The following is a 17804-nucleotide window of genomic DNA, read 5'->3' as shown; positions in this document are numbered from 1 at the left end:
CAATGTGCAAAAAACGTGGGTTGGAACACCCGTCTAACTCCCCATCCTCCTCTCCACAGTAACTGCCCCCAATGGCGGATCCTGGGCTCCTGTGGGCCCCCATATCGGATCTATAAATGAGGAAGGACGGTGGGTATCTTCTCAAAGAATAATGCACACAGTACTGTACCAAAAACATAGTCATGGCTCACCTGTATAGACTTAACTATTTTTTCACCGACAACAGCGTCATCTTGGCCCACCCTTAGTAGGTCCTAGCCAAAACACTCTCAACTAGCATCATCTGCCCACCAGTGATGTGGTGGAACACATGGTTGCCCAAGATCCGTAGCATAGCTATGGAAACAACCTATGTCTCTAGCTGGTCTAAATCACTAATCGAGATAGTCGTGCCCTTCACATGCACATCCTGTGGACAATGGCGCTCCACAAACTTTGTAATGTTCCTCCCACAAGGAAACACAAGATGTATATCCCCCACCACTCTGAGGGGAGGCAGTCCAGTGAAGAAATAAATATCCTGTAATGTGAGCTCAATATTGTGCCCTTGCATGACAAATACCTCATGGTCTAGATCCCAATAGCTCACAATTCTCAATAGCAAGGGCTTACCTACCCTCATAAATGGGTTCTCTACCAACTTGAGAACCCCATAGCGAGTCAATGCCCCTCGAACCCCCTGATTCATCAGAATCTCGGATCAAAGGGTATCCAAGTCTCACTCACACCAGTTGATTTTTAGCTCTGCCATGCCTACAAAACACCACATGTCTTGTCAGTTGAGAGAAGAAAACACTGGTCCACACTAATCAACCTACAACCCCCACCAAGCGAGCAAACCACCCCTCTTTTCAGCCCCAAATCATAGTTTTATGCCCAGAAAGTGTGAGCTCACAGGTTCTCACCTGTTTCCTGTGATCCAAATTGCACTTCTAGGCACAAAAAGTATGATTAGACCGTGAAGAGGAGCAAGAGTCTCCTAGGGAACTGTCAGGAGCCAAAAATCAGAAAATAAATAACTGAAATTGAAGAGATGAGTAAGGCCGCTACTTGAAAGTCGCAGATCCTGATTCTAATGGCCTGTTTGTCCACTATGATCTCCATAAGATTTAGGGCCTTTTCCTCCTCTCCAAATTTACCACAACTCACATAAAAAATGAATTCCAATTGGAGGGAAAATGTCCTTTCATAGAGAAATCCACAATGATTATGTCACCCGCTTTGACCAAATGGTAGCTCAGCTCGATGAACCATCAACGTCATTGGAAATCTCTCATCGAGTACTATAATGAGTCTTTCTCAGTTTTGGATGATTTGAAACTTCACTAGGAAGCCATTTTTCCAAGAAGGGTCACTTCGTCACCTCTCAAAATAGGATTTCTTCATATGCGACGCTTGTAAATTGGGGACCACCTTCCCTTGGAACTTGTCATCTCACGTGTCTGTCAGGCAGAAAGAGTCGTTAGTGCGGACACAACCAACCTCCCTAGGAGCCTAAGACTCTCTAGTGACAAACAAGACAAACAAGAGCAATCCTTCTCTAAACATGCATTTACTATATAAGAAATCAAGTGTTTAGATCCTACCTGTAATCCAACGCTGTTGCAGTAGTCCAGCCTCGCTGATCCGGATGAGCTCCTCCTTCACTTTGAAACCTGCATTCACTAACAATCAAACGATTAAATAGCACTTGATAATCTCATAAAATAAAACATATTTAACACATAGACCAAGGAGTACATGAAACAACTCATAAATAACAAGTTATTGAGAAGAATGGACTCATTTGCATTAATAGGAAACAAAAGGAACAATTACAACCTGAGCCTTGGTGTTGTGCAAGTCCCTCCCAGGGTCCATCAAGAGTTCTCCTTTACTTTTACAAAGATCACCCACTTCCAAATAGAACAAGCAAAGATGGCAATCTCTCCTCACAAGCTTCTAAATGAGAGTCCTAATTCTAGCAGCATCTACCCTTAGAAATGTTTAGCTTCCAACCTCCCGTCCTTCTGGCCCAATGCCTATATTTATAGTGCTCTAGAGGAAGTTATTCAGTTCCACCATCAATGGGATAATCCCCTCTTTGGATGGGATAGCTCCCTTATTGATGGGATAAGTTCCTCTTTGGTAGGGGTACATGAACCATCTGGAGGCGCTCAATACACGTCGAACAACCTTCTAGAATGCTCTAGAAATGACCACAAGTAACTTTTTAAAGATGAAACTTGCGCATTTTGACCTTTACAGGGGTACGCACCTGCCCCTTTACATACAGAGCGTACAAGTACGCAACTTTTGTGAACATTAGGTGCGTATCCGCAGGTAAGGTTGAGAGAACCTGCGTACCCAGAGATAAACACATTTACAAAGACTTTCTCTCTTTCTTGAAGTTTGACATGGAGAGCAGAGGTATGAGACTTGCCCAGGAGGATAGCATGACCATTGATAGAGCCATACCAACTGTAAATAGTCATGGTGACATTTTTTAGTGTAACAGATTGCCCCCTAAAGTGCGAAGCCTGTAGTAGATTAGGGTTTTGTATTATCTAGGAAGGGTGAAGCGCTTTATCATTTCAAGGATTATCTCATGGAGAGCCTGGTCAGAACCTGCAATTTTCAACACAAAATACATGTATAAGATTATATCATTGCTGAGGTAGGCATTCCCATACTCAGATCAAAACTCTAACTAACAGACTAACTAGACTGATACAGGAATGACTTGCAGTACATCATAATCATAGACTTTTGTAGACACAGTATGGGCGCAGCCATCTGTTTATGATTAGTCTACTTAGATAATGAATACAAAACTCCTCGCAGCCTGGATGGTGGAAACTAGATCCAGGGTCTTCATTTCTACTTCCCGTATTGGTACGATTCTAGCCATGCGAATAAATGAGTTGATGTCGAACATGGTAGAAACCACTTGATTACCAGTCAATGATGTAAATTGTTAACAAGTGTGAGAGAGACCACCAGTAATGTCAATGGTTCTCAAAGTACCCAGTACAATCCATGAGATGTGAATGAATGAGTTGATGTCGAACATTTCACGGAATCCTTCGATCGAGAGTCAATGATGTAAACTGGCGTCAAAGGCGAGAAACCTGCCATTGATGCATGCAGACTTCAAGGTACTGACGATTTCTAAGTCACCTCTCTAGATAATGTGCTGATGTCGATAGAAAGCGACCCATTGCAGGCAAGCCCACAACACGAAATCATTGATCAAGTTGAAGAAATGTTGTTGTAAGGACTGACTCAGGGATGGTCAAATGGATGAAAAGTATTTTGCAAATGAAAGTTTTGCTTGCAGACCTCTTGAACACATAAAGACACGATAGATGGCTTTGTAATGAATGACTCAAATTTAATCCCGGGAACCCGGCTGAAGACTTTCAAAGTGGTTTGATCAACTGTGAGGTAAAGGATTTCCCAACCCAGGTGAATGAAAAGTGTCGTGTTCAAGAGTGGTAATAAGGTTTCTTCTGAGACAAAGGATAACAAATAGGCTCATTCTTCTCTCTTTTCCCCCACCATTTCTGGCAAGTACCTCTTTATTTTTAACAAGCTTGAGGAGGATAACATATGCTTGATTATAAGCCCATCCTTCGGATGAGTCCAACCTAGTTTTGATTCAAACCCTAGGAAGGAGTGTTTCGTTCCTGTTTGTAATTGAACAGGTCCTTTACTGTGAAATTTTAACGAGCCTAGTATAGGAGAAACTCGGCGTTTTTCAATTTTAAAGAGTCTGAAAAACTTAAGAAGACTCCAGGTTGAACTTTTTCGTAAATTTGTGTCCCCCAAGCCCGAAAAAGTATAAAATAATACCTGGGAGAACCGCTTGATCTTGCGACCAAGGAGTACTTTCATGATTAGTGTCTCTGACCTGAAAAGTAAAAAGTGATCAAGGACACTTCATTTTATTTCCGTATCGAGTTTGAAACGACAAAAACCCGGCAATCTTTTCCTGATTTTACGGTCAGAAAAGGGCTATAAGGGGACCGTCTTTTAATTCCGTTTTAACGAGTGTAAAAGAAACGCTCAGCAATCTTTTCATGTTTTAGGAGTCAGAAAAGAGCTTAAAAGATGACTCTGACGTGAAAAATGATAATTTACCCTAAAGTCCCTTTGTCCTACACAGAAACAACACATTAATCATACCTGTTTAAGATGGGCAAAAATTCATCGAAAATGTCCTCTCATGGTGAAAAATAAACAAATCTAGCATTTATTTATCCAAAAAACCTATAAAAAGACTTCTTACCATGTCATTTTTACCATTTTACTGTTGAGGTTGAGAAAAGGGCTTTTGACAAGAAACTTCCCGTGGAGATTGTGGAGAATCGAACGTCGTTTCACCAGGTATTCTACAACACCCCTCTCTTGTTTTCCATCCGTTTAGAATTCATTTTTAAGTTTTTATTTGATTTTTTGGGGGCATTGGGGTTTCAAAATGCACCCTTCGGGGTACGCAGGTCATGCACTGCTAACCTGCGTACCCCGATATTTTCCCAATGGGAAAATTACGGGGTGTACGCACCCGGCCTTAAGGCAACCTACGTCTGGGCGCTCTGTCCCTAAAGGCCGGGTGGGGTGCGTACCCCGCAAAACACAAATTGAAACCCTTGGCCCTCCAAAATAGACCAAAATTTTTAAATTTTATGGATTCTCACTGATGTTTTATGATGTGCAGGGAGCACACCATGCTTGATTGGTGTGAAAGAGAGCATGAGGATGTTGATTTGACCGCGATAGGTCATCAACCTTCCATTGATGCATTAAAAGCATGCAGACTGTACAAATACTGGGCCATACCTGGCATGAGGGGCCAAGTGCCTTTTCTTGAGTGGATGGTCGAAAGGTGGAACATTCAGGAGCAATGTTTCTATATCGGAGAGCACCAACTCGAGATAGAGCCCTCCGACATATATTTTCTCACTGGCTTGCCTAACAGGGGCAAGCAACTTTCTCTATTCGGGACTAGGCCGGGTGGCCAATCCCTTGCTAGCCTCCGACTAGAGTGGTGCAACAACCAAAACCATGAGAAGGGGATAGAAATCAAGTACATATCCCGACCTGAACTTATGGTGATAGCCTTTACTGTTACCAGACTTTGCGGCGCGGCCGCTTTGCACCAAGCCACCGGGTCCCAAATGCGGATGGCTATAGACTGTTTCCATGGCACCATTTTCAACAGATGTGATGCTGTGTTGGCTAATTTGAAGGGCCAACTAACCAGGGCAAAGAGAGGACAACTGAAGACCTTTGGATATGGGCATATAGTTGTGAGCTTTGCCCTAGAGAGAGTTCCAATGTTGGTTCCCCAGCATCTTACAGTTCTAGTTGGGGCGCCTCGGGAGCCTAAGTTGACGAGATGGGTTGCGGTAATGGCCCGGCATCCTGATGAGGGCGCAGCAGTTGTTCGATTTCCTGATGGTTACTTTCACTGGCTAGAGAGCCAGGTCTTTGCTATTCAGGACTTTCCTTATGCCGGAATGGATTTTCGGAATGATCCGGACATGGTTCTTCCACAGGGAGAACAATGGGATGACAGAGGTATTTTCATTTTCCACGAGTTTTCAAATTATGTATTTTTTTTGTTTTTATATATCGCCTCAAAACTAACAGCACAAATTTTCAAAATGCAGATGTAGGTCCACGGCGTCCAGCCAACCTCCAAGCTTTTGAGAGGAGAGTACTAGCTGTACCAGCGCCAGCCCCACAGGATTCGACCGCAGAGACCTTAGCCGAGCTGGAACAGGATCTAGAGCGTCTGACGGCGGACATACCAGAGACCACCATAGATGACATTCCCATTCGACTTCAGCGCTATGTGGTCGCAGTCCCAGGACCTTTTAGGAGGTTCTTGTGTAGGGTAGCGCGGGCATTGGTCTCGTATAGAGAGCACCACCAATGATTAGCTAGTCACTTTTGTAGACACATGACATTTTGGCTTTTTGTACTTATCATTTTTGCCGATCATAAGGTGTTTTTCAACCTATGATCGAAGACGATGTATATTTTTGACACACTCCTATCTATATATATATCATTATTACCGGCTTATCTTGTTTAACATATGTGATGAAATGTTTTTAAATTTACTTGTATGATTATCGCAAATGTTTGTCCAACATTCGAGAAGCAATTGCATCTGCTAATGTATTTAAAGACCTTGGAATATGCTGATATTCAATGTAATCAAATTCACGTTCCAAGAGGCGCACTCTCAAAAACAACCTTAATAACACAGTATTTCTAATGGCATATACTCTATTAAGCTCTAATACAACGAGTTCAGAATCTAACCTCACTATCAAACTTCAAATTCCAAATGAAATAGATTCAGACAATAATTCAACCACTGCACTGTATTCTGCAATGTTGTTCGTCGTTTGACCGAGGCTCACCCCATGCATAGAAACTAACTCGTCAGAGGGCGAATAGATAACCCAAGCTGCGGAAGAAATATTCCGTGTACTACGACAAGCACCATCAGCAAATCCAATGTACGTTTGGAGAGGCGTCGACATCTGCAATATCAAGAGTAAAACCAAGATAAGCCAGAATAACGACGAGAAACACACTTTCTAAGCTAAGCACACTATCTAAACTAACAAACATACTAGCTAGAAAGAAAATCTAACCTAACTAAAATTCTCCATACCCACCATTTAAGCATAATACCTCTTTAGGTAATGTCCATTTCTGGGTTTACCCAAAGAGTCCCCATCAAAATCTATCAGCTCATAGGCCCCTTTTGCTAGCTTTCGCTTTACAATGTAGGGTCCATGCCACATAGGAACAAACTTTCCATCACCTAGCTTATCGTTAGCTCGATCATATAATAGCACTAGGTCTCCCTCCGAAAAACTTCGAGGGGTCACATTTCTATCATACTGAGCTTTCATTCGCTTCGCGTGAGTCTCGATTGCCAATGCAGCGTCACGTCGAGTCTCATCTAACTGAGCTAAGTATAATAAACGTTTCTCCTCTTCGGAAGTGGCTGGGAGTAATTCGACAGCCATTTGAAGTGATGGGATTTCGCATTCAATGGGTAACACAGCTTCCAAGCCATAAACTAGCTGGAAAGGAGTGAACCCTGTTGAAGTTTTCACTGAAGTTCGGTATGCCCACAGCGCTGAAAATAACATGTTGTGCCAATTCGATCGATGAATACCAATGATTCGTTGGATCATGATAACCAGAACTTTGTTGATAGACTCAACCAAACCGTTGGCTTGCGGATAATAAGGAGTAGAGCTATCGTGGTGCAAACCAAGCTGGCTTGTAAGCTCAGTCATCATGATGTTTCGAAAATGGCTCCCATGGTCAGTGATGATTGCTTGTGGGACACCAAACCTAGTTATAATATGATTGAATACGAAAACTGCAGCTGTTTTGCCACTTGCGTCGAATGTAGGCATCGCCTCGGCCCATTTAGTAAAATAATCAACCGCGAGGATGATATACGCATGCCCCCCGGCCGAGTGAGGGTTACAAATAATAAAATCGATACCCCATTTGGCGAAAGGACCAACGGCAATTATAGGATGGAGAGGAGCAGGTGGTGCGCGCATCTTGCGATCAAACACATGACAGTTGTGGCATTTTCGGACCGCAATGATACAATCTTTAAACATGGACGACCAGAAATAGCCAGCGCGCAACACCTTCTGAGCTGTGGCATACCCAGACATATGACCGCCACATGCTCTAGAGTGACAATCATTCAAAACCCTCTCAGCCTCTTCGTGAGTTAAGCAACGTCGAAAAACGAAGTCTACCCCCCGGCGATAAAGTGTATCTCCAATAATCTTGTATTGCTGGGATTGAAACCGAATTTTTCGACGTTCCGCCTTTGAAGCTTCAGGCTGAAAGGTTTGGGTTTGGAGATAGATGATTATATCCCCGTACCACGGATCTAAAGTACTGATAAGAAACAAAGATTCGTTCGCAATGGACTCCTCTGCCACAGTTTCTGTGTCAGCACGCGGGAAATCACACATCAATTCTGCAAAAACTAAAGATTTCTTAGACTTGGACTTCTCAAACTCCAAGTCGAACTCTTGCAGGATAACGATCCATTTAGAGTACTTGCCCCCTAGTAATTGTTTTGTCAAAATATAAATCATAGGGTTGCAATCTGAAAGGACTGTAGTTTTACGGAGAAGAATGTAGTGACGAAAACGCTGGACAACTTGAACGGCTGCCAGGGCCAATTTCTCCACATGCGAATATTTTAGCTCAGTGGGGTCTAATGTCCTACTAAGATAATATATCACATGTTCCGCTCCGAATTCATCTTCTTGAACTAACACCATTCCAATGGTGGAATGCGAAGCTGCGAGGTATAAAAAGTAGTCCTGGGTGTAGTTGGGAGGATGCAACAACGGTGCATGGGTCAACGCGTGTTTAAGTGCATCAAAAGATTGTTGGGCAATCTCATCCCAGAAGAATTGAGCGTTCTGTTTCAACAACCGTGTAAAACCTTTAGTGACCTCGGCGTAGTTTGGAATGAATCGGCGTAAAAAGTTCGCTTTCCCTTGAAAACTTTGGAGTTGGCGCAAACTCGAAGGAGGAGGCAATTTGATGATAGCTTCGACCTTCGAGGGATCGACGCGAATGCCGGCTTTTGAAACAACAAATCCCAGCAATCGACCCGTCTCTATACAGAATACACACTTGTGGGGATTCAACCGAATTCGATAATGCCTACACCTCATAAAGATTGCTCGTAAGTGGACAAGGTGATCAGCTCGATGTAAAGAATGAGCAGGCAAATCATCGAGGTACGGTTGCACAATGTGCTTGATGTCATGAAATGCATAAGACATCGCCCGTTGAAAAGTGGCCCCAGCATTCTTAAGCCCAAAAGGTAATTTGCAATAAGCAAATGTCCCCCATGGACAAATGAATGTCGTTTTTGGTTGGTCGGCAGGTAGAATATTGATTTGATTATAGCCCAAAAAACCATCCATGAAGGAAAACATTTCACTTCCGGCACAATCATCAATAATTTGATCGATATAAGGCATAAGATAGTTGTCTTTTGGACAAGCTCGATTTATATCCCTATAGTCGATACAGATTCTTATTGTTCCTTGTTTCTTGTTGACCGGAACAATATTCGATACCCAATCCGTTAACGGGATTGGATAAATGAAACCTGCTTTCAACAGCTTTTCGACTTCTGCTTTAATCGCAGCTGCTTTCCGAGGGTGAATCTGACGCAACTGTTGCCGAACGGGTTTAGCGTCCGGGTAGGTCTTTATTTCATGAACAACAATGGCAGGATCGATTCCCGGCATTTCCTCGTAAGACCAGGCAAACACATTGCGGAATTCTTGGAATAGGGCCTTGTAAGTTTGGATTTCATCTTCTGTACATGAGGCACCTATATGAATGTTTTCCTCAATTCTGGGCTTCACTGAAATATCAATGGGAATAGTGTGAGAAATATTCCCTAAATTCAACTCTGAATCAGAATGCTTCGTTGAATTCTGAGCATCTTTGACGTATTCAGCGGTAAAGATAGATGAAAAATCATTTTCAAAAACATCATCCTTAGGTAAAAACGAAGATCTTTGATGAAGATCTTCCCATGGTAGATCGTCTACACTTAGGATTTCGCGAAGTTGCTCGTCAGATGACACGACTTCGGGAAACGCTATCCATTCTAAGGTTGATGTGAAAAGTGATTCTTCACTGACCACAATCATTTGGTCGATTTGGGTTGAACGCGAGTCGGTAAAAGACATGACGGCTTCATAAGCAATTTCATATGGACTCAAAGGCATAGCATCACCGAATGAGTCTATCTCAGATTCAGATGGGACAATCCAAGGATCATCATAAATAATGTTGTCTGATGTAATCATATGAATTGGTGCAAATGAAGGGTCTGTGTTGATTGGAGGGAAAGGAAAAGTTCCCAGTAAACCGGAATCTTTAACTAAACCTACGCCAACGTCCCTATAAGGGATTGTCATCTTACTGACATGCTGGATACTCTCTGAAGAGGCTGGGTCGGATGAAAAGTATGTCAGCTGATCAATGGTCACGATCTTACCGTTATATGGAAACTTTATTACTCTGTTTTGCTACTTGAAAGTCGCAGATCCTGATTCTAATGGCCGGTTTGTCCACTATGATCTCAATAAGATTTAGGGCCTTTTCCTCCTCTCCAAATTTACCACAACTCACATAAAAAATGAATTCCAATGGGAGGGAAAATGTCCTTTCATAGAGAAATCTACAATGATTATGTCACCCGCTTTGACCAAATGGTAGCTCAGCTCGATGAACCATCAACATCATTGGAAATCTCTCATCGAGTACTATAATGAGTCTTTCTCAGTTTTGGATGATTTGAAACTTCACTAGGAAGCCATTTTTCCAAGAAGGGTCACTTCGTCGCCTCTCAAAATAGGATTTCTTCATATGCGACACTTGCAAATTGGGGACCACCTTCCCTTGGAACTTGTCATCTCACGTGTCAATTTTCATCATGTGTAACCATCATTTACTCATTTTTTCATGGTCCCCACTGGGCCTATTCTATGTGGCAGCGTCATCGAGTCACCCTTGTTGAGAGCATCCGCGATGTGTCACCCTTGAATCCATGGAGTCTGTTTCGTATCCCATTATATCATATCATAGTATTCCATCCATATTTTGATATCGTTCATCCCTTCTTTCCCATTTTAGCCTCCAGTCATACTGTCTGCATCCCATCCGGAGTTGAGTTAGTTGCTGCCAGGTCAACCATGCACTTTATGCTCTGACAAGGGAAGTTGTCTATTTGTCCCTCAATCCCTCATTTTCCATTATACCTAGTGTCATTCCATCAGTCACATTACTATTTTCCCTCATACCTTAGTTGAGGATCATCATTGCCTCACCTATCGTGGGCCCTACTCTGTCGACATCAGCTCATTTATTTCGTAAGAACGACCTAGAGGGCGGTGTATCTTGGTTCCAACTTCCATTCTTGTTTGGTACTTTGGATCGAGTAGAGGGACTCATTATTGCCCTTTGACTTGGTTGTTTCATGTTCATGATCCATACACTCGATGGTCGAGTGATGCAGCAAATTGTACGAGTGGTTCCTAGGTGTGCATGAGATGTTTGAGACCTCATGAGGGGGTGGCCCTTCAGGTAGCCCACCACATGCTCTGATGCATTCCTATTATGCTACAACCTTAGATGCAGTTCCGCAAATATAATGGGTTCAGTTCCTATGAATCACAGTGTTCATAGCATGCACATCTCCTTTAGATGATCCATTTAGTTTTGTTGATCCCCTCCTTGTTCAACAGGGCTTCTTCGGTTGTTCTACCCTCCCTCCAACCCATTTTTTGAGGGAGGGGCCATTATATCTCATGTAATCAGTTCATATTATATTCAATCCTAGCTCATATTTTTCCAGGTGCATTCTATAGATGGGACACATTGTATTATTTTCTAACTCAGTTATGCCAACATGTCATGTACCATTCAGCATGTATTTCGTTGCACAGTTTGATGTTTCTCAACACACCATTATTTTTGTACTAAGTTATCTCGGCAGGTATATGTATGCTTCCCCTGCCTCATTGAGGTTCGGTACCACAACATAAGAGGTGACTTGCATTGGTCTTGCCCCCTCTGTCCCTATCCTCCTGCTTCAGTTGTATTGGTCTCTCTCTCTCTCACTCACTCCACTTTGTTGCGTAGTGATTGTGTCTTTACAATAGAGTTTGTTCATATGTTTTCCTCCTAACGCTCGTACGTTGGGGGGAAATATGTTATCACCAAAATATTGATCATCTAGACTAATTTACTAGATGGATCAAACTACACCAGGTAAAGCGAATTTTACAAGAGTAAAATTTCTTTCACTATGAAAAATTACTTAATAAACCACCTTTTTTAAGTAATTTATAATTAAACTCATGTAGAATAAATAAATAAAGCACTATTTATTTGATTTCCTTCTAGATATAATTAATTAAACCATTGTTTAATTATTATTTCGTGTCATATTTGACCCAGTTATGAAAAATCAACAAATAAATTATTAATTATCTTATTTTTCTCTAGGAATAATTAATTATTATTCCTTGTCAAATTTGAAAAATCCCTTGGGAATAATTAAATAAATCATTATTTCTTTATTATTCCTTAACGAAATTGTTGAGATGATAAATAAATCATTTATTATTTCTAAATAAAACTTTAAATATTTTTTCCCTCCTAACCAAATACAATAAAATATTCCAAGTAGTTATTCCAAGAATGGGGTTAATAATATTTTATTATTGCTCATTATTCAAGGATAACTCAATATTTTGTTATAAATAGAAGGGTTTTCCATTCATTATTCACTTTTGACTATTTTCATTGTTGCACTCACTACTGTAACTCTGATTATTTTCATTAATGCACTCCATTTCTCTGCCATTTGAGTTCCCATTAAGCTCAAACATTTTATTTGTTGGGTTTTCGCATTATAGAGGGGAGAGACTCTAAAGAAGATGAAGACGTGTGAGGATAGCCAAGAACCCATCCCATAGAGTGAGACAGCTAACATTTAGTTCCCTTCACAGGTGTTATAATAAAATCTATTCTTTGTATCTATAGTTTCCATTGGATTATTTGAGTTATTACTGTTTATTTTTGTTGTTTAACTATGATTGTGGCATAGATTAGGACTTTCACAGGTTTTGTTTCTCTCATTTGTTGCAGATCTACAATTTTTAGCATCCATTTATATTATTGATATTGTTTATCATCCACAATCTTAAGTGGGTTCTTTTCATACATCTTTGAGAAGAAAACACTATAAGAGAAAGAATTCTGGAAAATGCATGGAGCAAGGACCCTTGAAACCCTCAGTCTTTGGAAAAGAAATGTGGCCTCCAAGTGATCAATCTCCAAGTTTGGCTATGGGTTCAACCTCAATCCTAGGATGAGCTTGATTAAACGATTTATATTCTTCCTTGGGATCAAGTTTAGAAACTCGACCTTCCAACCTTTGCAATTTGACCTCTTTTACCTCCATTGAAATCAATCCACAATTATTTCAAGGAGACACTTTAGATCTATGAGCAACTTAAAAATGGCATCAAAAGGCAGGGTCTCCTCCTTAGATTTAAATGATCCAACCTCTTTCCAATATAGATTACAAAAATATATTCATACCATTGATCTTGAAATGAAACGGATATAATCCAATTTGATACTTGTGCTTAGAATTTATCCCTTGAACCCTTGGTGTTTGACCCACTAGAAGGAGATGAACTCTTCCGTTGGATTTCTATAGACCTGTAATCAAATTATAGTCAAGATGGTAGTACTTCATACAACAAATCTCAAAGCCTTGCAATACAATTGAAAAGAGACCCTCAAATCTGATAGGGGTTCGATCTCGACCCCATAAACTTGAATGGATAAATATGGTAAAGTAGACCTAGGTCCAATCTAAAAATTTGGCAAAGTAATGTTTTCTCTTTTGTTTGCAATGAAAAAATAACTCTCAAAATAATGCAGAAAATTCTCCTTCCAATCAACCGAAAAATAGAACCAACTAGGATGATACGAAATTCCATCGAAGATGGAAATGTTGGCTAGGGTGGGCATAAATTCCGCCAAAGTTCCCTGTATGAAACCTCCAAATAACCCTGCAAATAATTTAGAATTTTCCAATAAAATCCTTAGGCTGGTGGGATGCACAGCTCTAATAACATTGTAATTTCCCAATCATCAAAATTTTAATCAGTTCTGGTACATTGTAGGTGTTCTAATAAAATTCTTGCAGTAAAAACACCGAACACAATAAATATCTAAGAATGCAACATCTTATTTATGTAAATAAATATAAACAAAATTACATGCCCATAGAAGCACTACTAAAGCTCGTGCCTTGGCATGTATGGCTTCCCATCAATAGAGAAATTAAAGATGTTGAAGCACAATCTTAGATCCTCGATGGATCCACCAGAGAAATTACTCCCATGGGGTTTTCATCCTTGGGATCAACTAGAACTTGCCTTGACAAGCTCTCAACAAAATAAAAATAGATAAATAACTCTCGATGATTACATTGTTAGGCTCCTATCCCCTTTTATATGCTTCATTGAATCTCTAAAGACTTTATTTTATTGTTTTCACTCGAAAAATGAAGGCAAATACCATGGGTCAATGCCATGGATAGATTCTGTCCACTTTAACCATATCCACAAAAAAGGTATATTACAAATCGATCGCTTCTTATTTAGTCTAAGAAGTTTATGTTTAGGAATTCCCCAAGATGCATAAAAGCAGAAACTTAATAGAAATTACTCATCAACACCACAAAGTATGTTATTTTTATTGAGAATATTGAGCACATGGAAAGATGCTTGTTAAAGTGGATGTTAGAGAAATCCCTAATGCCATTAGGAGTAAATGGTAGCTCGGTTTGAAAAACTGTCACGAATGTTGGAATTCTCTCACCGATCTCTACAATGGGTCTCCATGTTTCTCATAATTTGAAACTTCGCCACAAAGCCATTTTTTCCATGAAGTCTCACTTTGGTGCATTAAATCAAATCTCTTAATATGAGTCACATGTACTCTCGTACCACTTTTCCTTTGAACTTTTAGAATTATGAGTTGTTGTCATAAGTAATCACTATTTACTCATTCTATTATGGCGCGTTGTGAGCCTTTCCCATGTGGAAGCATCATATAATCACCTTTCTTCAAATCATTAGAGATGAGTCACCCCTACATCTATGGAGTCTATTCAAATTCCCGTTGAGTCCGCTTACAATATATTATCCATCTATGAGTCTTATTCATCCCATTTTACTTATATTTGACCTCCATCTATCCTCATGTGCCTTTGAAAATCCTCTGTCTGAGTAATTGATCATCCCTTATGGAATTGTGTCAATCACTACAAGGTCAACCTTGCATGTTATGCTCTGACAAGGTAAATCATAACTCCAAGAGTCCCCATATCTTCTAATTATCATCCCCAGTGTTAGTCGTTATTAGCCATAATACTATGATCCTTGTGCCTTTGTTGAGGATTCATAATTGCCTAAACTTTGGTGGGCTTGCTTTTGCTAACATCAACACATTTATTCCAAAAGAGTAGTTTAGAGGATGGTGTACCTTGGTTTCATATTTCATCCTTTATTGGTGCCTCTAATCAAGAAAAGTGAATCATTATTTCCCTTTTACTTGGTTTTTTCTCGCATGCTCAAATTCAACTCATTATCGCACGATCAAGAAACATACACTTGGTGGTTTAGTGATCTAGCAGATTTTCCTAGATTTTCTGAGGTGTGTGTGAGATGTTCTAGACCTCGTGAGGGGATGTCCCTTTAGGTAGCCCCTCACATACCTAGATGTTAGAAAGTTATGATCTAGCCTCAGAAGAAGTTATTTTTATTTTAATGGCATTGGTTTTGCCGATTGCATAACTCACAACATGAACCTCTATTTAAAATGGTCCATTGAGATATTTAAATACCTCTCCTATTCATCTGGGCTTCTTTGGTTGTGATCTCCCCCCCCCCCCCCCCCCCCCCCTTCACCACACCAACGTGGGGAAATTATGTCTCATGTCCTCAAATCAACATACTTAATTGTATTAATCTTGGCCACTGTACTCGAGGAAATTATGTATATGGGGATCATTATCTCATTGTATCATTTTTTGCCCCATTGATGCCAACATATCATGTATCATATACTATGTACCTCAGACCTAGATTGTTAGGCACACCATTATCATTTGTACTTGGTTATCTCGTAGGTATGGGTATATCTCCCTCGCCTTATTGAGATCTTGTACTCATCAATAAACGAAACTTTTATCTCACAGGTAGGTTTCACAGCCTCCAACTTCACTTCTTCCTATTACTTGAGTGATCTCTCTCTCTCTCCCTATGACTTCCCTTCGATGTTTTGAGAAAGTGAAGCTACAACATATTTCCGTCATATGATGTGCTCCTCAAACTCTTATGTTGGGACACAATCTGTTATCACCCAAAAAATGATCACCTAGTCATGTATTACTAGGTTGATCAAAATGCACCATGTAGGATAGGTTTTTACATATTAAAACCTTGTTTTACCTTAGGCAATAATTTAGTGAACCAATTTCTTAAAGTATGTCGTTGCATTCTAGACTACTACATGGAGGGGAATTTTAAGACATTTTTTCAAGAAAAAATAAATCTTTTGTCTTAAAATTGTCAATATGATGCACTAGTAAAAAAGGTAAAGGATTAGGGGTTCATCTTTACGCTATTGATGGTTCCTTTGGGAAGTAGAGTGATCGAGGTTGACAACAACTAATGGGATTTAGGGCGATGGAGGCTGAAAATAGAGGTGTGTGTCGTGAGAGGAGTGATGGAGGCACTTTGGAAGAACGTTAATGGGTGGTAACATAGTTGGAGTACTTTTCGGGGTCTCCATCGATTGTGTTTTAATATGTTTTTTTTTACCGTTTTATTTATTTTGAATGCTACTTATATACATTGGTTGTTGTTATTAGAAAATTGTCGTGCTAGATTGGAAACATGGATTAGATTCACTTGAAGGATTGTTGAAAAGCGTGGCAAGAAATTCTCAATTTGATTTTGCCTTGATTAAATTGAGAAAATTTGAATTTCCACATCAGCAGACAACTTGGATGCAATTAGCTTGTATGACATGGTTTATGTCACCCATTTTACTCAATCAATTCGAGTTGGAGTTAGAGTTCAATTAACCATGTGTGATTTCTAATTTGTAGCAGTCAAAGTTAGTTATCTCAAGTTGCTTTCAGTTAAACTAGGTCTAACTGTTGGAGGAACTAGTGAAAGGCTAGTTGTGCAGTGAGACTTCAGTCAATTGCAATGATCATCTAGTTAAGTGATCAATCATCCCAAAATTGCTAGTGCATGCAAACAATTCGAGTTCCCTAGCTATGGTGGACATTCCAAGGCAGTTTAATATTAGTTTTTGATACGTCCTTATAATACTATTGATTACCCCATTACTATTGTAGTTGTATCCCTTATTAATATTGTTGTGCCCCTATTGTCCCCATATTTTTATTACTGTGCCCCATAGAATCCCTCTATTGTTATTTTTGTGGCTTTATATTATTATTGTTAGGTCGGCTGGGTTATATTGTGACTCCTTAGACTCCTATATATAGAAAGGAGGTTTTGTCATTTGAATCATCCAACAATTGTTCATTTATGTAATGTAAAGGAGGTTTCCCCCTCGAAGAGGCTAAATTCTGAGGCGTTGATCTATCTTTTCTATCTTTTTCTTGAGCTGGTTCATAACATTTTGGTATCAGAGCTTTGGATTCTAGGGTTTCGCTGCTCCTAACAGGTCATCGTGGCACTTTCGCTATAACTTTTCTCTGCAACGTTTTAGAAGCTAAAAAAAACCCATTTGAGAAGAAATCGCGTTGAATCTCAGGTCTGAATTTTTGAGCTTTTCGCACTATATTTGCGGAGATATGATCTGAGGAAGTTGGTATTTTTGCAGACTCTTGAATTACATCCCAAACAGGTGACATGGGGAAAATCATCATAACTTTCTTTCTCAGCATTGGATTGAAATTTCGTAACAATGTAAAAAAAGAGGATGGACTGTAGTTTCTTGTATATATTTTTCAGAGCCAAAAGTCGAAACAGTGACTCGTGGCACGTCGTACAAGTTTGCTCTACTAAACTAGTCTATAATCAGGTCACTGTGGGAGATTGTGCATAAGTCTTTCTTGGAGAATCCAATTTGGATCAGACTAGTGGCTTTGGAAATAG

Source organism: Pinus tabuliformis, chromosome 1_1 (genome assembly GCF_031772625.1).
Source record: "Pinus tabuliformis cultivar Carrire ecotype Pingquan chromosome 1_1, CPIR1, whole genome shotgun sequence".
NCBI lineage: Eukaryota > Viridiplantae > Streptophyta > Pinopsida > Pinales > Pinaceae > Pinus > Pinus tabuliformis.
The sequence above is the reverse complement of the archived record's forward strand: the minus strand, read 5'-3'. Positions refer to the sequence as shown.